We start from the raw sequence: 22,367 nt of genomic DNA, 5'->3' as shown, positions 1-22,367 counted from the left end.
GTTTCGGAAGTCGAACGGTGGCTGGTGTCGCTGTTGTGCATCCGCGAGGCAGAGACCTATGTGGATAGCACGTTTAGAGAGGTGGTCACACCGCAGGTTAGAAACATACAGGCAGATGACTGCCAGGCAGTTTAAGAGAACCAGGCACGGAGTGCAGGATTCCCCTGATATGATCTCACTCACTAATCGAATTTCCATTTTGGATACTGGTGAGGGTGACGGTTCCTCAGAGGAGTGCAGTAAGAGCCAGGTTTGTGGCATCACAGGTGGCTCAGCTGCACGGGAGAGGAGGAAGAGGAGTGGAAGAGCAATAGTGATAGTGGATTCGTTAGTTAGGGGAACAGACAGGCGGTCCTGCGGCAGTAAACGTGACTGCATGATGCTGTGTTGCCTCCCTGGTGCCACGGTCAAGGATTTCATGGAAAGGCTGAATAACATTCTTCTGGGGGAGGGTGAACAGCCAGAGGTCGTGGTCCATACTGGTACCAATGAAATATGTAAGAAGGGGATGAGCTCCTGAAAGCAGATTTTAGGGAGCTCGGAAGGATATTATAAAGAAAGCCCTCAAAAGCAATAAACTCAGTATTAGTCCCAGTCCCACTGTTAGTGAAATAGGAATAGGAGAATTTAGTGAACACGTGGCTGGAGAACTGGAGTACGAGGGAGGGCATCAGATTTCTAAGACATTGGGACCGGTTCTGGGGCAAGTGGGACCTGTACATGATGGATGGGTTGCATCGTATCGGGGCTTGGATCAATATCCTCGCAGGGCGATTTGCTAGTGCTGTTCGGGAGGGTTTATGCTAAATTGTCATTGGTATGGAACTTGTCAGGTGTGCGAGAACCAGGAGCAACTATTAGAGAAGAATACCAAGGTGCACAGAACGGTGGGGTTGATAGATAACACGCGAGTAGGGATAGTATGTTATTAGGTGGTGCCAGAGTAAGGGAGAAAGTAATAAAGTCTGAATAAAGGTTAATGCACTTGTATGTGAATACAACGAGTGTTGTTAATAAGACTGGTGACGTACAGGTGCAGTGTGCCATGAGGAAATATAGTGTTGCAGCAATAACAGAGACCTGGCACAATGAAGGGCACAACTGGGTGTTAATATTCCTGGATACTCGGTATTCAGGAAAGACAGGAACGTGAAAAAAGGGGGAAGGTTGGCATTATTGATTAAGGAGAACATTGCAGTGCTGGAGAAGTAGGATGTCCCAGAAATGTAGGACCGATTCAATTTGGCTAAAGCTAAGGTTCAAAAAAGATGCAGTTACATTGCTCGGTGTTGCCTATAGGCCACCAGCGAGTGGGAAGGACGTGGAGGAACAAATTTCAAGGAAATTACAGAAAGGAACAACAATTATAGGGTAGTTATAAAGGGGGACTTTAATTAACAAAACATGGACTGGAATAATATTAGTGTAAAGGGCAGTCAGGGGCAAGAGTTCCAAGAATATGTTCAGGAACATTACATAAACAGGTCATTCTCACATTGGCAGGCTGTGACTATTGGGGTACTGCAGGGATCTGTGCTTGGGCCACAGCTGTTCACAGAATATATCAGTGACTTGGATGTGGGGACCAAATGTAGTATTTCCAATTTTGCAGATGACGCAAATTTTGGTGGGAATGTGTGTTGTGAGGAAAATGTAAAGCGGCTTCAAAGGGATTTGGACAGAGTTAGTGAGTGGGCAAGAACGTGGCAGATGGAATATAATGTGGAAAATGTGAGGTAATCCACTTTGGTAGGAGGAATAGATGTGCAGAGTATTTCCAAAATTGTAAGAGATTAGAAAATGTAGATGCACAAAGAGACCTGTGTGGCCTTATTAATAAATCACTGGAAGTTAACATGCAGGTGCTGCAAGCCATTAAGAAGGCTAATGGCATGCTAGCCTTTATCTTAAGAGGATTTGATCACTGGAGTGGTGAAGTCTTGTATCAATTGTATAGAACCTTGTGTAGACCACACCTGGAGCACTGTGTGCAATTTTGTTCCCCATACCTTAAGAAGGATATTATTGCCTTAGAGGGAGTGCAGCAAAGGTTCAACAGACTTGTTCTTAGGATGGTGGGACTGTCCTACGAAGAGAGATTGGGGAAACTGGGCCTGTATTCGCTAGCGTTTCCAGGAATGAGAGGTGATGTAATTGAAATCTACAAAATACTTAACCGGTTAGACAGGGTAGATGGAGGTAATATGTTTCCCCTGGTTGGAGAGTCTAGAACCATGGGACACAATTTCAAAACAAGGGGGAATTCACTTAGGACAGAGATGAGGAGGAATTTCGTTATTCGGAGGGTTGTGAATCTTTGTAATTCTCTACCCCAGAGGGCTGTGGAAGCTCATTCATTGGGTCTGTTTAAAGCAGAGATTGACAGATTCCCAAACACAAATGGCATAATGAGATATGAGGGTAGGGCGGGAACAAGCATTGAAGTGGATTATCATAGAATCATAGGAAGTTTAAGGCACAGAAAGAGGCCACTTGACCCATCTTGTCTGTGCTGTCCGAATAACGATCCACCTATTCCAATCTCAACTTCCAGTATTTGATCAATAGCCCTGCAGATTATGGCACTTAAGGTGCATATCCAGACTCCTTTTGAATGAGTTGAGGGTCTCTGCCTCAACTACCTTTTCAGGCAGTTATTTCCAGAGCATCACCACCCTTTGGGTGAAAAGGTTTTTCCACATCTCTCCTCTAATGTTTCTCCCAATCCCTTTAAATCTATGCCCGCTAGTCACTGACCTCTCTGCTAAGTTGAGTAGACACTTCACCTCCACTCTATCCTGGCCCCTCAAAGTTTTGTACATTTCAATCAGATCTCCTCTCAGCCTTCTCTGTTCCAATGAGAACAACCCCAGCCGATCCAATCTTTCTTCATAGCTGCATTTTCCCAGTCCTGGATAAATCCTCGTAAATCTCCTCTGTGCCCTCTTCGTGCAATTGCATATTTTCTGTAATGTGGTGACCAGAACTGCACACAGTACTCAAGTGTTGTCCTCGCCAATGAGTTATACAGTTCCAACATAACCTCCTGCTCTTATATTCTATACCTCGCCTAACAGAGAAAAATATTCCATATGCTTCTTATCCACCTTATCGACCTGTCCTGCTACCTTCAGTGATCTTTGGACATTCATTCCAATGTCCCTCACTTCCTCTACACGTCTCAGTATTTTCCCATTAATCGTGTATTCCTTTGCCTTGTTTTACCTCCCCAAATGTATCACCTCACACTTCTCCAGGTTGAATTCCATTTGCCACTTTTCTGCCCATCTGAATAGACCATCAATATCTTCTGCAGCCTACAGCTATCCTCCTCTCTATCTATCACATGGCCAATCTTTGTGTCATCTGCAAACTTCTTGATCATGGTCCCTACGTTTACCTTCAAATTATTAATATATACCACAAAAAGCAGGGGACCCAATACTGAGCCCTGTGAAACACCACTGAAAGCAGCCCTCCAGTCGGTAAAACGCCCATCAACAATTACCCTTTGTTTCCTGCCACTGAGCTAATTATATACCCACCTTGCTGTATTTCCCTGGATCCCATGGGATTTTATTTTTCCAACCAGTCTGCCAGGTGGGACATTGTCGAACGCCTTGCTAAAATCCACGTAGTCCACACCAATTGTACTATCCTCATCTATCTTCCTTGTTACTTCTTCAAAAAATTCGATCAGGTTGGTCAAACAAGATCTTCCCTTAACAAATCCATGCTGACTATCCTAGATTAACCTGTGCCTTTCTAAGCGCCAGTTTAGCCCGCCTCTCAGAATAGATTCCAATAATTTCCGCACTACTGAGGTGAGACCGATTGGCCTGTAATTATTCAGTTTATCCCTCAATCACTTTTCAAATAGATGTACAATGTGAGCAGTTCTCTAATCCTCCGGTACTACACCTGTATCCCGTGAAGACAATAAAATGATGGTCAGACCTTCTACTAATCCATCTCTTGCTTCTTTTATCAGTCTAGGATTCATTTCATTCGGTCCTTGTGATTTATCAACTCGCAAGGATGCTACTCCCATTAATGCTTCCTCTCTCCCTATGTTTATCATATCCAAAACTTCACAGTCTCCCTCCTTAACTACAATATCTGCGCCCCCCCCTTTTGTAAAGACAGACGCAAAGTATTCATTAAGAGCCATACCAATATCTTCCTCCCCGACACATAGGTTACATTTTCGGTCTATTACGGGCCCTACTCTCCACTTAGTTATCCTCTTTCTCTTAATGTACTGCAAAAAAAATCCTTGGGTTCACATTGATTTTGCTTGCCAATATTCTTTCATGATCTCTTTTTGCTTTCCTAATTTCCATTATGATATTAGCCCACCACTTTCTATGCTCTTGGTTTTCTGCAATGTTGAGTTTTCGGTGTCGGACAAAAGCTTTCCTGTTCTGCCTCATCTTATCTTATCGGGTGCTTGGGGCGGCACAGTGGCGCAGTGGTTAGCCTCACAGCTCCAGCGACCCGGGTTCGATTCCGGGTGCTACCTGTGCGGAGTTTGCAAGTTCTCCCTGTGTCTGCGTGGGTTTCCTCCGGGTGCTCTGGTTTCCTCCCACATGCCAAAGACTTGCAGGTTGATAGGTTAATTGGCCATTATAAATTGCCCCTAGTATAGGAAAGTGGCAGGGAAATGTAGGGACAGGTCTGGATGTGGTAGGAATATGGGATTAGTGCAGGATTAGTATAAATGGGTGGTTGATGGTCGGCACAGACTCGGTTGGCCGAAGGGCCTGTTTCAGTGCTGTATCTCTAAACTAAAACTAAACTTAATATCCACGGGGGTTGAGATTTGGCCGCCTCACCCTTTTTCTTTGTTGGAACATGTTTACCCTGAACACCTTGAATCTCCCCTTTTAGTGCCTCCCGCTGCTCTGAGACTGATTTACCTTCAATTAGCTGTTTCCAGTCCACTTTCGCTAAATCACTCCTCAGTTTAGTAAAATTGGCTTTGCCCCAATTGAGAACTCGAACTCCTGTTCTCTGCTTGTCCTTTTCAACAATTATGTTAAAACTGACTGAATTATGATCACTACCACCAAAACACTCTCCCACTGCTACTTCTACCTGCCCACCTTCATTTTCTAAAAGTAATTCTAAAATTGCCCCCTCTCTTTTTGAACTTGGCAGATACTGGGCAGAAATGTTCTCCTGATTGCATCTCAAGAGTTCTGCTCCATCAAATCCTTTCAAACTAAAACTATCCTATTTAATATTTGGGGAATTTAAATCCCTTATATTGCTGCCCTATTGTTCATCCAGTTCTCAGTTCTTTGAGCACATGTCTGCTCTTCTACCTCCCTCTGACTTTGTGAGGGTCTATAGTACACGCTCAGCATCATATTGAATGGCAGGGCAGGATCGATGGCCTGAATGTTCTACTCCTGCTCCTATGTTGCTATATTCTACAACTGTATGTTTCTAGTCCAACGAGAAAGCAGGCAGTGCTAGACTTAATTCTTGGGAATGAGGTGGGCCAAATGGATCAATTATCAGTAGGAGAGCACTTAGGGATAGCGATCATTGCATCATAAGAATTAGGCTGACTATGGGAAAGGATAAAGAGCAATCCAGACTAAGAATGATTAACGGGGGGGGGGGGGGGGGGCTAACTTCAATGGGGTAAAAATGGAACTGGGGCAAATAAACTGGAGTCAAAAGGTGACAGTAAGGCTGGTAGATGAACAATGGGCGACCTTCAAAGAATAGATAGTTTGGGCACAGTCAAGGTATATTACATCGAAAGGGGAAAGCACGGCAAACAGATCCAGAGCTCCTTGGATGTCAAAAGAGGTAGTGATTACGATAAAGTAGAAAAATTGCGCTGATGACAGATGCCAGGTAGAAAATACTAGGCTGAATATAGAAGGTCCAGAGGGGATGTGAAAAAGCAAATATGAGAAACAAAAAGAGTGCATGAACAGAGATTGGCAGCTTGCATTAAAAGATATGCCAAAGTATTTAATCGACATTTAAATAGTAAAAGGGTGGTAAAAGCAGAAGTGGGGCCTATTAGGGACCGAAAAGGGGATTAACCCATGGAGGCAGAGGGCATAGCTGAGGTATTAAATGAATACTTTGCATCTGTCTTTACCAAGGAAGAAGATGCAACCCAGGCAATGGTGGAACAGGAGGTAATTCAGACAGTAGAGAAGTTTAAAATTGATAAAGAGGATGTATTCTCTAGGCTGTCTGTACATCAAGTGGATAGAGCACCAGGACCAGATAGATGCATCCAAGGTTACTGAGGGAAGTGAGGGTAGAAATTGCAGACTTTCAAAAGGCATTTGATACAGTGTCACACAACAGACTAGTGAGCAAACTTGTAGCTCATGGAATAAAATGGATGATGGGAACGTGGATATGAAGTTGGCTGAGTGACAGGAAAGAAAATGTATTGGTTGTTGGATGTTTTCCAAGCTGCAGAAAAGTTAGTAGTGGAGTTCTCCAGGGGTCCGTGTCGGGACCCTTGCTTTTCCTGATATATATTAACAACTTACACCTTGGAGCACAGGGTATGATTTCAAAGATTGTAGATGAAACGAAAGTTGGAAGCATCGTGAACTGTGAAGAGGATAGTGTTAATCTGCATAAGGACATAGACAAGTTGGTGGAATGGGCAGGCAGGTGACAAAAGACGTTCAATGCAGAGAAATGGGAAGTAATTCATTTTGGTAGGAAGAACATGGAGAGACAACATAAAATAAAGGGTACAATTCTAAAGGGAGTGCAGGAGCAGAGGGACCTGCGTGTATATGTGCAGAAGTCATTGAAGGTGACAGGACAGGTTGAGAGAGCGGTTTATAAAACACATAGTATACTGGGCTTCATTAATAGGAGCAAAGAGTACAAGAACAAGGAAGTCATGTTGAACTTGTACATGACACTGGTTCGGCCTCAGCTGGTGTATTGCGTCCAATTCTAGGTGCTGCACTTTAGGAAATATGTGATCACATTGGAGAGAGTACAGAAAGGATTCGTGCGAAGGTTTCGAGTGATGAGGAATTTCAGTTATGAAGATAGACTGGAGACGTTAGGACTGTTTTCCTCACAGAAGAGAAGGCCGAGAAGTGATTTTATAGAGGTGTTCAAAATCATGAGGAGACTGGACAGAGTAGATAAAGAGAAACTGGTCCCACTCGTGAAAGAAATGAGAACGAGTGGGCACAGATATAACTAAATTGGTACAGAAGTAAAAGTGAAATGAGGCAGTACCTTTTCGTGCAGCGAGTGGTTAAGATCTGGAATGTGTTGCCTGAGAGTGTGCTGGAGGCTGGTTGAATTGAAGCATTCAAAAGGGAATTATACAGTTATCTGAAAAGGAAGAACGTGCAGGGTTACGGCGAGAAGGCAGAGAATGGAACTGAGGGAGTTGCTCTTTCAGAGAGCTGGTGAGGACACGATCGGCAGAATGGCCTCCTCCAGCACATTAACGATTCTGTGATGTACCAAAACCTCAGCAGGTGTATACCCTGTACTGGAGGGTAAGATTGTTCTATCCTTCAGCAGGAAATTAGCCAACCGCTGAAACATACTGGGATTTGAACAACCATGAAGCATGTGTTTCGTCATTGCTTCTTTCACTATCCTAAGGATCTTTCAGCAGCTCCATTTGATGCCAGATGATAATGAAGTGAGGGGAGGTTTGATAGCATTTCGCTTCATGAAATTTTGGAACGAGGCAGAATTGAATTGAGAGCCATTATCTGAGACAAACTCGTTTGGTAAAGCATGAGAAGCAATAATAGCATTGGTGTTTACATTCATGACCTTGATTTGATCCATTTCGAGTGGTTATCAATCAGAACTAAGAAATTGTAATTTTATTTTCTTACAAAGCTATACATGAATTCTTTGAAATGGTCGACTCGTCCATGGCCATAATTGCTAAGGCATTTGAAGCAGCTTATTTCCGCAGTTTTGGCACATAGTACATTTGCTCACCAATAATCCTCGATAGCTGCCTAGAAAAGGCCAATAAACTAAACGTCTTGCATAGATTTCATACTGACCATTTCTGTGTGTTCGGTATGGAATTCTGTCAGAATTCTATCTCTCAAACAACTTGGTACCACCACTTTATGACCCCACTTCATGCAGTCTTGTTCACAAGGCAACTCATTGTGATGATTGTGGAATGGTTTCAGTTACCCGCCTGTACACTGGTCACTTTCTATCCATCCATTCAATGCCTGTTCATGGATTTTTTTTTCAACACTGAGTCCTTCTGAGTTTCAGCTGCAATTTCAGTTGCAATGATTGGAAAGTCATCATCCACTACACCTATTATGAAGATTGCACCTTCACTGCCTAATTCTGAGATCTAATGCAGCAAACACGACAGTATATCAGCGTTAACATTTTTTTTTAGAACATCGATGTTGCGCCGACCTGTGAAACCATCTGACCTACACTATTCCATTTTCATCCATATGTCTATCCAATGACCACTTAAATGCCCTTAAAGTTGGCGACTCTACTGTTGTTGCAGGCAGGGCGTTCCACGCCCCTACTACTCTCTGAGTAAAGAAACTACCTCCAACATCTGTCCTATATCTATCACCCCTCAACTTAAAGCTATGTCCCCTCGTGTTTGCCATCACCATCCGAGGAAAAAGACTCTCACTGTCCACCCTATCTAACCCTCTGATTAACTTATATGTCTCTATTAAGTCACCTCTCCTCCTCCTTCTCTCCAACGAAAACAACCTCAAGTCCCTCATCATTTCCTCGTACGACCTTCCCTCCATACCAGGCAACATCCTAGTAAATCTCCTCTGCACACTTTCCAAAGCTTCCACATCCTTCCTGTAATGCGGTGACGAGAACTGCACGCAATACTCCAGGTGCGGTCTCACCAGAGTTTTGTACAGCTGCAGCATGACCTCGTGGCTCCGAAACTCGATCCCCCTACTAATAAAAGCTAACACACCATATGCCTTCTTAACAGCCCTATTAACCTGGGTAGCAACTTTCAGGGATTTATGTACCTGGACACCAAGATCTCTCTGTTCATCTACACTGCCAAGAATCCTCCCATTAGCCCAGCACTCTGCATTCCTGTTGCTCCTTCCAAAGTGAATCACCTCACACTTTTCCGCATTAAACTCCATTTGCCATCTCTCAGCCCAGCTCTGCAGCCTATCTATGTCCCTCTGTACCCTACAACATCCTTCGGCACTATCCACAACTCCACCGACCTTCGTGTCATCCGCAAATTTACTAACCCACCCTTCTACACCCTCTTCCAGGTCATTTATAAAAATGACAAACAGCAGGGGCCCCAAAACAGATCCTTGTGGTACACCACTAGTAACTAAACTCCAGGATGAACATTTGCCATCAACCACCACCCTCTGTCTTCTTTCAGCTAGCCAATTTCTGATCCAAAGCTCTAAATCACCTTCAACCCCATACTTCCGTATTTTCTGCAGTAGCCTACCGTGGGGAACCTTATCAAACGCCTTACTGAAATCCATATACACCACAGCCACTGCTTTACCCTCATTCACCTGTTTGGTCACATTCTCGAAAAACTCAATAAGCTTTGTGAGGCACGACCTACCCTTCACAAAACCGTGCTGACTATCGCTAATGAACTTATTCTTTTCAAGATGATTATAAATCCTTTCTCTTATAACCTTTTCCAACATTTTACCCACAACCGAAGTAAGGCTCACATGTCTATAATTACCAGGGCTGTCTCTACTCCCCTTCTTGATCAAGGGGACAACATTTGCTATACTCCAGTCGTCCGGCACTATTCCTGTCGACAATGACGACATAAAGATCAAGCACAAAGGCTCTGCAATCTCCTCCCTGGCTTCCCAGAGTATCCTAGGATAAATCCCATCTGGCCCAGGGGACTTATCTATTTTCACACTTTCCAAAATTGCTAACACCTCCTCCTTGTGAACCTCAATCCCATCTTGCCTAGTAGTCTGAATCTCAGTATTCTCCTCGACAACATTTTCTTTCTCTTCTGTAAATACTGACGAAAAATATTCATTTAACGCTTCCCCTATCTCCTCTGATTCCACACACAACTTCCCACTACTGTCCTTGATTGGCCCTAATCTAACTCTAGTCATTCTTTTATTCCTGATATACCTATAGAAAGCCTTAGGGTTTCCTTGATCCTATCCGTCAATGACTTCTCGTGTCCTCTCCATGCTCTTCTTAGATCTCCCTTTAGATCCTTCCTGGCTAGCTTGTAACTCTCGTGCGCCCTAACTGAGCCTTCACGTCTCATCCTAACATAAGCCTTCTTCTTTCTTTTGACAAGCGCTTCAACTTCTTTAGTAAACCACGGCTCCCTCGTTCGACAACTTCCTGCCTGCCTGACAGGACATGCAGTAGCTGCTCCTTGAATAAGCTCCACATTTCGATTGTGCCCATCCCCTGCAGTTTCCTTTCCCATCCTACGCATCCTAAATCTTGCCTAATCGCATCATAATTTACTTTCCCCCTGCTATAATTCTTGCCCTGCGGTATATACCTGTCCCTGCCCATCGCTAAGGTAAACCTAACCGAATTGTGATCACTATCACCAAAGTGCTCACCTACATCTAAATCTAACACCTGCCCGGTTTCATTACCCAGTACCAAATCCAATGTGGCATCGCCCCTGGTTGGCCTGTCTACATACTGTGTCAGAAATCCCTCTTGCACACACTGGACAAAAACTGACCCATCTAAAGTACTCGAACTATAGTATTTCTAGTCAATATTTGGAAAGTTAAAGTCCCCCATAGCAACTACCCTGTTACTCTCCGAACTGTGATATTTGACGATGTAATCATACTGTAAGAGAAGTACAGCCCACCTTTCATCCTTCATGCTACCACTGTCAATATTGTCGAATTTGGTCCCAGAATAATTCGTTGATATTTATGATCTGTTACTGGGGTGTAGTTTTCATATTTCAAAAACTGGTGAAGCCTTATCATACAGAAGATGATTCCAATCACTTCCTTTTCTACCTGCGTGTAGTTGCATTCACTCTTAGTCAATGCACATGAAGAACATGCTTCTCTTGACCATCATACATGGCATGATTGATCACTGCTTCAACTCCATAGGTGAAGCCTTGCATGTTGGCTGCAGGTCACGATTTGTGCTATGATGAATGTGTAGTGCATCACCTGTCAAACTTATCTTACGTGCATACCTTCAGAGAGAACAAAGGCACACTTGCTCTTTTTTGAACTTCTCATTGAGATCAGGGAGACCTTTTAATACTTCATCCATCACTTGAAGATTCTCTTCCTCTGTTGCAGTCATGAACAACGCATCATCCTGATTACACAAGCAATGGATAACTCATTACAAAATCTTATTAATTGTATGTTGGAAGCTTTTTGGAGAGAACCTCACACCATAAGACAGCTTTGTGCACGAGTATAACACCACGTGTGCATTTATTGTAAGATACTGCCGACTCCTTAGATCCACCATGAGCTATGCATAAGCATGGGACAAATCCAACTTCATGAAAAGCTTGCATCCCAGGAAGTCCGCATACAACGTTTGGGAGGTCGGCAGTGGGTACTGCTCATTATCCACTGCCTGGTTGATTGCAACTTTGTAGTCCTTGCATAGTCTTATGATTTTGTTCTGACCTGGGCACGACTACAATCGGGGTTACCAATCTCTGAAATCAGTTTTCTCTCACACACTGTTCCTCTATGGCGTCTATATCTCGTCTTCAGCCTGGGTTCTTAGAGCATAAGGAACTGGCCCAGCTTTTCAATTTACTGGTTTTGATTCAGACCTGATTCAGATGTGCACTTTCACACCGATTATGTCTTCATAGCTAGCCACGGACATGTTGCTGAAAATTATTCAATGGCTGAGAAAGTTTATTGACTGTCTCAAAGTGGAAAATGTGCTTCCACTCTAACTTCAGCTTGTCAAGTCAGTCTTTGATCACTAACATTGGTTGGTTGAGATATTTCACTGCAACAATAGGTAACTTGAGGGACTTGCCATTATGTTGGAAATTACACTCCATTTGTCCACACGTTTCTAACACATCAGAAGAGTAGTTTTCCACCTGAGCTGTGCTCTCAGTTAGAGGTACGACACTGAATTTGACCTCGTAAATATCTGCATTCATAATGGAGCAATTTTCACTGCTGAGTTACTAACTCCTTTGCACAAAGCTCTCTGTCATTTGAGTTATTGCGAGTGGCATAAACATTGAAGAGCCATAGCTCCTCTTTACTTAAGCACTCTTGATTTACTGAAGATTTTGAACTGCACCCTTGTGCTGTAAGTGTTTTGCATTCCACCGGAATGATTTCCCTTTCTTGCTTTGGCCTTTTCTCAGCTAGCAGTTGCAATGTGGTCATTCGTTTGGCAATTAAAACATTTGCCATTTCCCTACTGACACGCTAATGCGTGTGGTTGCCCTTCCAGTGATAACGAGACACTGAACCGCCATCACCAGCATACTTCTGACTAGTTTTCTCCTCATAGGCTTGGCAAAATCCTTCTAACTGTGGAAAAAAGCTGTACTAGTCACTTGCACAGGATGAATTCTCCGTGCATTTTTGTGGTAACTTCTATAGAACGAGTCATCGTTTACACCAGCTCAAATATAAGATTTTGTGTATTTAGTAACTCCACCAATCCACACACAAATCTGATTCATAATGCACGGTCAAAGAATGTGCTGAAACTGCAATGGAATATTAAATTGTTCACTGCCGCAATGTACTCACCAACTGTTTCACCACTTTTTGCATGTCTGGTTCCTACTTTGTAGCTTTCCACTATCTCTAATGGCTTTGAGTTGAAATGTTCCACCAACTTATTGATGATTGTTTCAAATGACACATTGTTTACCTTGTTCGGGTAGGATTTGTTCGTGTGCCACACACTTCCAAGCCAATCTCCATTAATAGCATTGTTTTCTTACAGTCTGAGCCTTGATATCTTCATTTTCACCTTCAAAATGTTATTAGCCCTAAAAATCATATCAATTATTTTAATATAAGAACTGAATGTTTGTTGAGCACTCTCATATGTTCCTCGTCTTCCACTGTATCCCATGGGCTCTGCCATATTGTCCCAAAATAAGCACGTTTATCCGATGTACAAATGGTATCTTCACCATCTGATTCAGCCTTGGAGCCAGCCAAATTCTCCATCACCCAAGTAGGACAGTCACCAGAAGCCGCATGATCTTTTTCACTGCAGTCCCTGCTGCTGTCAACTGCCTGTATTAATGAACTTTTATCTCATCTTGTCATCACCATTTTTAGCAAGCTGATGAAATCTGCAGTTTGTGGAGCAATGGAGGGGTGAGGGGGGGTGGGGGCGGAGGTGTCGGCTGTGCCAGCTGCTGGCTGATCAAATGACTTGTTGAATGTTGGGTCACTGACATTTTTTTTTCAAAGCTTGTCTTTTAAGACATGCCCTAACTGAAAGGGAAACTAACATTGAAACAGAAATGGAAAGCAATGCTGAAACAGAAACTGGGAAAATCTTTGGGTTTCTGGGGAAACTGAAACTGATTGGAATCAGATAAAATAAGACATATTCCTCTCTATATCAGGCCAATCACCCAGGAGTGGACCACCGTCAAGCTAAAGAAAGTGAAGATTGAATTCAGCAACTGTTTCTTTTACTTAAAGTGGCTGATTAAACAGACCTGGCCATTAAGTGCTTACAGCTGTCACTGAAGGGCTTGGATAAATGTGCTACTGGTGGATGCACACCATCGAGACTGTAGTAAGCAGAGTTGAGGAAGTTCCGGAGAGGTGGGCTGTTCTGGTGGAAACTGTACGTGTTCAGTTTGCAATAGAATGGAAACTGCTGTCAGATTAAAGACAGCAGTCAAATCCTGGGAGAAAGGAGCTGAGGAGGTTCAGAACTTTGATGGACTTTGTGGCTGCAAATGGTGCCAGATATGCTGAGAGGACAGCCCAGTAATTCTGTAGGATCTATTTCTGTTTTGGCTGCAGCAGCCGTCACACAAGGGGGTAGCAACAGGTGTACTTGAGTTTCGAAGTAGCAGTCCAGCATTAGATGCTTTCTTGATATTTCAGTATCTCCCAATACAAAAGAGGCAACAGGAATCACTCTTGAGGCAGGGATTCTTCAGAGACTGGAGGCAAAATGAATCTGTTACCTTTCAAACTGCAGGGGCTTCCTATCTGCAAAACAGCTTTTCCTCCACAGAGAGTAGCAACTCCTCTTTTCCTGGGTATGTTTCTCCCTCCGGGGGTCCTTTCCTCTCTCCAGGTAGGCGATAGCCACACCTCAAAAGTAGGATTTCTTTTTGCAAGAGAGGCAAGTCTTCTTTTACAGAGAGTTGCTTTTTTCGCTGGTTTGCAAAAGGCTCACTGCATGTTGCTGGTCCAGGTTGCACGTATTTCACAGTGCAAACTGAGACTAAAATTAACAATCAAATCATGTGACAGTTATAACTATTCCTCTCATTTTCTTGTTGTGCTGCTTGGAACAAGGTGCCTTGCAGTCTGTGAACACTTCACTCAGTCCACAATTTAAATATCATCTCTTAAAGAAAAAAAAGAACCACTCCCATAACATCATTATGCTATCAAAGCGTTGAGTTATTAGCATTGTATACAAATAGGTTACATGTACAAACCATGTCCCAATGATGGTTATTTTCATATCTGCTATATGTCTGCAGAAATACATCCCCTCCAATAAGCACTTTCAACTTCCAAAGTTTATCAGACAATTTTCAAGACGTGATGTGTTTCATTCCTTCATTAATGCCTTTGTACAAAGTTTGGGAAGAGATAGTGATGGGAATGATTGACAGGGAAATCTTCTAAACATATATTCATAGCTCCTGCTCTCTCACAAAGAAATGTAAACTGATGGATTTAAAAGAACCTGGAAATGTAATATCCAGGATAAACACATCAACAGAGACCTGTAATAACCTATAGCTCAAGGAAAGCACATGGCAATATTTTGCTCTGTGACTCAGTTGGTGAAAAACAGCTGTCTGGTAAACAGAATATCCTGGCTTAAAATCCCAGCACAGCCTGAATTCAGACGATGTTGTGAAATTGAGTAGGACAATCAGGCAGGAAAGTTATCTACCTTTGCTTCGGAAAGGATTTCGGAATGTCTGATTGAAACACTTGCTCTGCGTGCAGAAATTCACTGTAAATATTTGAAAGGCATCTCAATCACCCACTATTTGTTCAAAGTTGCATTCGACCTGAAAACAACTCTCAAAATTAATCAGACTAAATCTGAATGTGACCGTGTTGTGTCTGTAAGCGTGTTGGTGTTGCTATGTGTCACTTCTAACCGAGACTGGGACATGACGCAAGGTTGATCTGAGATTTGTAATACGTTGTCAGTCCGGAAGGTGAAAACTTAAAAAGAAAAAAAAACACAATAACTCCAGTGCCCAAATTGCAGAATCTGTAGATCCGCTTTGGAAAAGTGAATCAGGGCAGAATCAAGATGTGAATTGCCTAACTGCCCAGAAATGATGAAGTGCATTCTCCCGATTAATGATGAAGTGCATTCTCCCGGTTTATGATGCTGGAACATACCTCACATAGAGGTTATTGCAACAGTGCTACCAATTGAAGAAATGTCTAACGTGGTTACCGAGTGACAGTAAATATGTTATTCAACTTTGTTCCATTCAATCCAGCTGTGATGAACTTTGAAATTTGTTCTCATTTCTTAAACAATATCTGAAGGGTCTCGATAAGGATATTGACTGGTTCGGAGAGCGGGGCCTGGGTGAGCAGCAGGTAAGTGTAACAGGGCCAAGACTGGATATAGGAAGTTGCTCGACCGTCTCATCTCTCTCTCTTCTCTCACTCTCTTTCTCGCTCTCTCTCTCTCTGATTGGGCTGTATTGATTGACAATTGCTGATTTTTGTTTTTTTTTGATAAATAAAGGAAGTTCCCTCCAACAGTTTGTTTATTGTGATTGACATCTGCAAACAACTTTTTTGTCCCAGGAAACAAGAACATGACTAAAGTGAATTAGTGCAAGATCATTCTTGATCTGTATTAAATGCATGTGATTTCAGCTGCCATGGTCCAGTGGTTAAAACTTTCAACTTATCCCACTTTTATTTGAGCCCTGTTCGCAGAGGACCTATTCAGGAATTTAAATTATCTCTTTTTCTTTAATACTCAATTCCCACAGAACGCTTGCATTGGAATTCCTCATAGTTCTCGCCATTGCTATCCATTCTGGAGGTACTGACAGCATTGGCCAAATGTAGGCACGCTCAGAGGGCTGTGGGAGGGGGTTTCTTTTTGGATTTTATGGCTCTATTAGTCCATTAACAGCAACAGTATGGATGCAGAGAAATTTCGAGCGCCCGGCCCCTCAGAGGGCATTCTGCCGGGATGAAATTTAATCTGGGGACGAAATGAAGGTGAGAATAAAAGGTGAAAGGAATTGGGGCCAAAATTCCCGGATATTTGGGAAGCAGAACATGGTGGGTGTGCATTGTGATAATAGGTGTATACGAACTTGGGTTATTGTCCAGGCTATGCTGAAGGAGGGGAAAGAAGTTGTTTTGCCTTCCCATCGAAGCTGAATGTTGGGTTTGAGGCGACAAACAGTTTCTTAGCGGAAGTGGATCAAACGCCTTTTGAAAGTCCATAGACATAACTTCAATCATGTACATTCATCAACCACCTCCTTTGCTTCATCAACGAACTCCATCAAGTTTACCTCACCGCCACCTCTCTCCACTCCTCCACAGTTGTTAAATTATCAGACTGCATATCCAACACCCAGTACTGGATGAGGAGACATTTCCTCCAATTAAATATTGGGAAGACAGAAGTCATTGTTTTGGTCCTTGGTCCAAACTCCCCTCCATTGCTACAGACTCCATTCCTCTCCCTGACAACGGTATGAGATTACATCGGTCTGTTTGCAACTTTAGTGTTACATTTGACTCCGAGATGATTTTCTGACCTGATATTTGTTCCATCACTAAAATCGCCTGCTTACACCTTAGTAACATCAAGTCCCGTTCCTCTGTCACCACTGTGTTTGCTGACTTACACTGGCTTCCAGTCAGGAAAAGTCTAGATTTTTAAATTCTCAACCTTGTTTTCAAATCCCACCAAAGGCACGCCCCTCCCTATCGCTGTAATCTCCTCCAGCCCCGCAACCCTCCAAGATAGCTGCTCTCCATTAATTCAGACATCTTGTGCAACCCTCTGCAATAACCTCCCTACACCTCTCCGTAATCTCCACCTCACTTTCCTCCTCTAAGACTCTCCTTCAAACCCACCTCTTTGATCCAAGCTTTTGGTCATCTGATCTGATATCTCCTGCTGTGGCTCACTGTCATGTTTTGTTTTGTAATGCTCCTGTGAAGCACCAATGGGTGTTCTACTATATTAAAAACACTTTATAAACAGAATTTTTGAAATCTGCCAGACCTGCTTTGTCATTACTGTATCCAGGCTGCAAGTTATTTATAAATCTATCATTTTCCAAACAATTAATATTTTTGTCCTGGGTTGTGAACGCTTAACATTTCCCAGCGGTGGCACTATGCTGGCTACTCTGTAGTTACAGGAGTTATTCTCTGTATCCTTTTGTAAGCAGGGTATAAAATGTACAAACCTCCAGCCCTCTGTTATCATTCCCATATCCAAGGATGATTGGAAGATTATGGTCAGTGCCTGTGCCATTTCCACCATTCCTTCCTTCAGCAACCCTCATATCTATCATCTAGACTGGGTAAATGGTCCGTTTATTGCGGTACAAAAAGTGCTGGTTTAAAAGGGGTTTACTGAACCTGCTTGTTGAGTGACTGTAATTAATGTCTGTCGCCATGGACCCTAATTGTGTCACTGGAGGGTTTCCCTCTTCTATTAATATGTGTCATGAAAAACTCCACAAGCCAAAGGTGAAATATTAATGGAATTAATTGGTAACTTACATTAAACTTTTAATGAAAAGTCTTGCAAGTAACTTTAAAAAGCAAACGGCTGGCATCCAATATGGCCACCGTAAGTTAGATGTGAAACAGTAAAAGATCAAACTGCAGACGAAAAGTCTCCCAAAGCCTAACCAGAACAATGGCTTACTCTGATTGAATTATCTGGAATTGCTTTATCAACACGGGGGCATGCAGCACCTTGAATTCCAGAAGGGGAATCCAGAATAACCCTCAATAATATAAAAAACAAAAGAGTTTGATGGACTCATGTGAAAGCCTTCACAGCTCTGCAGAAACTGTAAGCTTTATCCCATTGACAGCAGACACAGTAACTGAAAATCCATCACCAAAGCAGGCTCTTTCTCTCTCTCTCTCTCCACCGCTCCAGCATCTATAGAATTTTGGGAGATGGTCACCAATGGATCCACTACCTCCATTGCCACCTCTTTTGACACTCTGGGATGTAGAATATCAGGTCCTGGGGGCTTATTAACCTTCAACCCCATCCATTTCTCCAATACAACCTTCTTACTGATACTAATTTCCTTCAATTCCTCATTCCCCCTAATCCCTTGGATCTCAAGTTCTGGGAGATTTCTTACATATTCCTAATTGAAGACAGACACAAAATAATCATTTAGCTTCTCTACCATTTCTCTATTCCCCATTATAAATTTCTTGACTCTGTCTGCAATGGACCTTCATTTGTCTTAGCCAAACGTTTCCTTTTTATGTACCTATGGAAGATTTTTACAGTCCGTTTATATGTTTTTGTTAGCTTACTTTCATATTCTAAACTCCCTTTCTTTATCATTTCTTCATTTGCTGTTTTCTACAATGATCCCAATCCTCAGTTACATTACTATTTCTGGTAACTGTGTAGGCCTTTTCTTTTAATCTTATACAATCCTTAACTTTCTTTGTTATCCATGGTTGACTGCCTTTACTTTTCTGGTTACTGTGCCTTGAATGTATCGTTGCTGTAAACTATGTAATATTTCAGCCAATTTGCCCCTCATCCCTCTATAATTCCCTTTGTTCAATTTGACACCCTAGCATTAGATTGAAAAACCTCAATTACAAACATAATGTAAAATTCTATCATATTACGGTCATTTATCCCGAAAGGTTATTTTTCAACAAAATTATTAATTAGAACTTTCTCATTACCTAATACTAGATCTAAAATAGCCTGTTCTCTAGTCGGTTCCTCAACATACTGCTCAAGAAAATCATCCCGAAGACGCACTTAGAAACTCATCCTGCTCATTAGGTTTACCCAGTCGATTTCCAAATTGGAGTCACCTATGATTACTGTATTACCGATGTGACATGCTTCTCTAATCTCCTGATTAATGCCATGTCCCACACTACTACTACTGTTTGGTGGTCTATAAACAACTCCGACCAATGTTTGCTGCCCCTTGCTGTTTCTTAGCTCCACCCAAACAGAGTCCACATTTTTTTCTTCCGATCTGAGATCCTCCCTTCCAAATATACTGTCTTCATCCCTTATTATCAGCGCAACACCACCTCATTTTCCTTTTGCCTCACTGTCTTTTCTACCTCCTGTTATCAGCTTTACTTCCAATTTGAGCTACCCTTCACGTTCCCACTCCCATGATAAGCTAGTTTTAAACCTCCCCAACAGCACTATCAAATCTTGCTGTGAGGATGTTCGTTCCAGTACTGTTAAGGTGTAGCTTGTCCATCTTGTACAGGTCCCACCTGCCCCAGAACCGGTCACAATGCCTCAGAAATATGATTCCCTCCCTCCTACATCAATTCTCCAGCCACGTCTTCATTTGATCAATCCTCCTATTCCGATGCTCACTAGCACGTAGCAGTGGGAGTAAACCTGCGATTACTGCACTTGAGGTCTTGCTTTTAATTTCCTTCTTAACTCCCTAAATTCTGATTTCAGAACCTCATCCCTTTTCCCACCTATACCATTGGTCCCTGGCCTGGTGTATTATTGGCAGTGGCCCTACTCAATGATTGGCTCCAGTGTCCTTGCTTCTGTTGCCAGGGGTACAGATCTCCAGTCAGGGTCCTGGTCCCAGGGCTGTCCTGGCAGTGGCCATGACCAGTTGACTGGATCTGGTGTCCTCTCCACACTAATCTAGGGTTTAAGGATCCAGAATGGCCCTGCATCCAGGCCTTGTGAAGTACTGGCAGTTCCCAAGGTCCGGGTGGTGTTGCAAATACAACTGAGCTGCTGGCCCTCTAATTGTTCAGCAACTTTGGCAGGCGGAATCCCCAACCTTAAAGGGATGTGCACCATGGAACCAGGCAATTAATTGCCCGAGTGCCACTGAATTGTGTCAGTAATCAGCTCTGAATTGCTAAGATCTGGTTCCGCTCATATATTCGGCCTGCCGTCAGGAACCCTGCTGGCTCCACTATATTCAGCTTCCTGTCCCCAGCAGAAATTGCTGTCATTGATACAAAAACTAGATCCATCCCTGAATGTAGTAACAAATGTACAAATGTCACCCCAAATTCCTTCAAAATGTTGTTTTTTCTTCCAACCTGGTGTAACATTTCCTGATAACTTCCCTTGTTTACAGTCAACTTAGTAACAATTGAGATTATTTGTTTCATTATTTTTTCAGGGGACTCATTCTCAATTGTTGCTTTGAAATAATTAAATTCTGTGCTGCCTTTCCCAGCTGCGGGAAATTCTCAGTCAGTCCAGCATTTAGCTTTATATACAACAGCAAAGTGCTGCAGATGCTGGAAATATGAAATAAAAACAGAATATGCTGGAAATATTCCGCAGGTCTGGCAGCATCTGTGGAAAGGGAAGCAGAGTTAATCTTTCAGGTCAGTGATCCTTCATCAGAACTGGGAGAGATTAGAGATGGAACAGTTTTTATACCAGACGGGGAAAAGAGGGAGGGGGCGTATTATGATCAACATTCAGTTTGACAATTTCAATATCATCCGTTTGTTATTTAATCTCTCCTGTCTTCCACCGTATCATAGACCTTCCCATTTGTTCATTCAGGTCCAATCATTTTAATACCTCCACTGGATACAGGAACACATTTATAAATCTCAATAAGTACTCAATCAAACTGGTAACTTTGCTCCAGCCTGATGTATAATTTCTCTGTTTATTTCCCTTCCTCACAGTTAACTTGCTGACGATTGGGATCCTGTCTCGGGGAAGGTGCGGTCTCTCCAAATGTGTCACTCGCTACCTGGTGGCCATGTCAGCGGCGGACCTACTGGTCATTATCCTGGACCTGATATTGAGACACATTCCCATTGTTTATGGGGAACGGTTTATGTACCTGTATTCCATCCCCGTGTGTAATATCCACGCCGTCCTGCTTTACACAGTCACAGACTGTTCTGTCTGGTTCACCGTCACTTTCACCTTTGATCGATTTGTGGCCATTTGTTGCCAGAAACTGAAAAGTAAATATTGAACTGAGAAAACATGGGCTGTGGTTGTGGGAACAGTGACTGTGCTGAGCTGTTTAAAGAACATCTTCTGGTATTTTATGTTAACGGGTCGGTATTTGCTGGTGAACAATCCCTGGTTTTGCTTGGTAACAATGGAGGTTTATTATTCTCGTGTATGGGCAGCAATCGAGTTCCTCCATAACATTCTAACCCCGATTGCCCCATTTATATTGATTCTGATGCTCAATGCTGTCACCGTCAGACACATTTTAGTGAGCAGCAGAGGACGCAAGAGACTCCGGGTTCACAGCAGTGGGGAGAGTCGCAGAGACCCAGAGATGGAGAGCCGAAGGAAATCCATAATTTTACTGTTCGTTATTTGTGGGAATTTCATTCTGTTATGGGCAATGTTTACGGTGAGTACAATAAGATGGCGGATGTTGAACTTGGGGCCTGTGGTTGAGTCTGAAGCTCCACCTGCTTATTTGCAGGAATTGGGCTTCATGCTGCAGCTCTTGAGTTGCTCCACAAACACTGCGATTTACGCCGTGACTCAGAGTCAGTTCAGAGAGCAGTTGAAGAATGTGCTGAAATATCCCTTTACTACAATTGTTAAATTCATTCAGTGATGAGAGAAACTAAATTACTGACTATTTCCAGCAGCCGGGGATCGTGGCCTGTCACTCTGGAGAGAGAGTGACGTGGGGCCTGTCACAATGGAGACATGGCGGGGGGTGCGGCCTGTCTCTATTGTGACAGAGTGGGGCGGGGCATGTTACTATGGTGCCAGAGAGGGGCGGGGCCTGTCATCATGGAGGCAGAACGAGGACGGGGGCACACAGTATGGAGCCAGAGCGGTGCGGGACATGTCGCTATGGTGACAGTGTGGGGCGTGGCCTGTAACTATGGTGACAGCGTGCGGTCGGGAACTTTCGCTATGGAGTCAGAGCTCTATGGAGAGCGCGGTCTGTGCGATGGTGGAGGGTGAGAGCGGGG

General features: G+C 43.1%; 1 pseudogene; it reads left to right on the top strand.

Annotated features, from left to right (window-relative positions):
* LOC137367053 (probable G-protein coupled receptor 139) overlaps positions 1 to 22,000 on the top strand; it is a 29,222-nt pseudogene extending 7,222 nt beyond the window's left edge.
* The last annotated feature ends 367 nt before the right edge of the window (positions 22,001 to 22,367 follow it).

This window comes from Heterodontus francisci, unplaced genomic scaffold (assembly GCF_036365525.1).
Source record: "Heterodontus francisci isolate sHetFra1 unplaced genomic scaffold, sHetFra1.hap1 HAP1_SCAFFOLD_85, whole genome shotgun sequence".
NCBI lineage: Eukaryota > Metazoa > Chordata > Chondrichthyes > Heterodontiformes > Heterodontidae > Heterodontus > Heterodontus francisci.
This window is presented reverse-complemented; position numbering and strand designations above follow the sequence as displayed.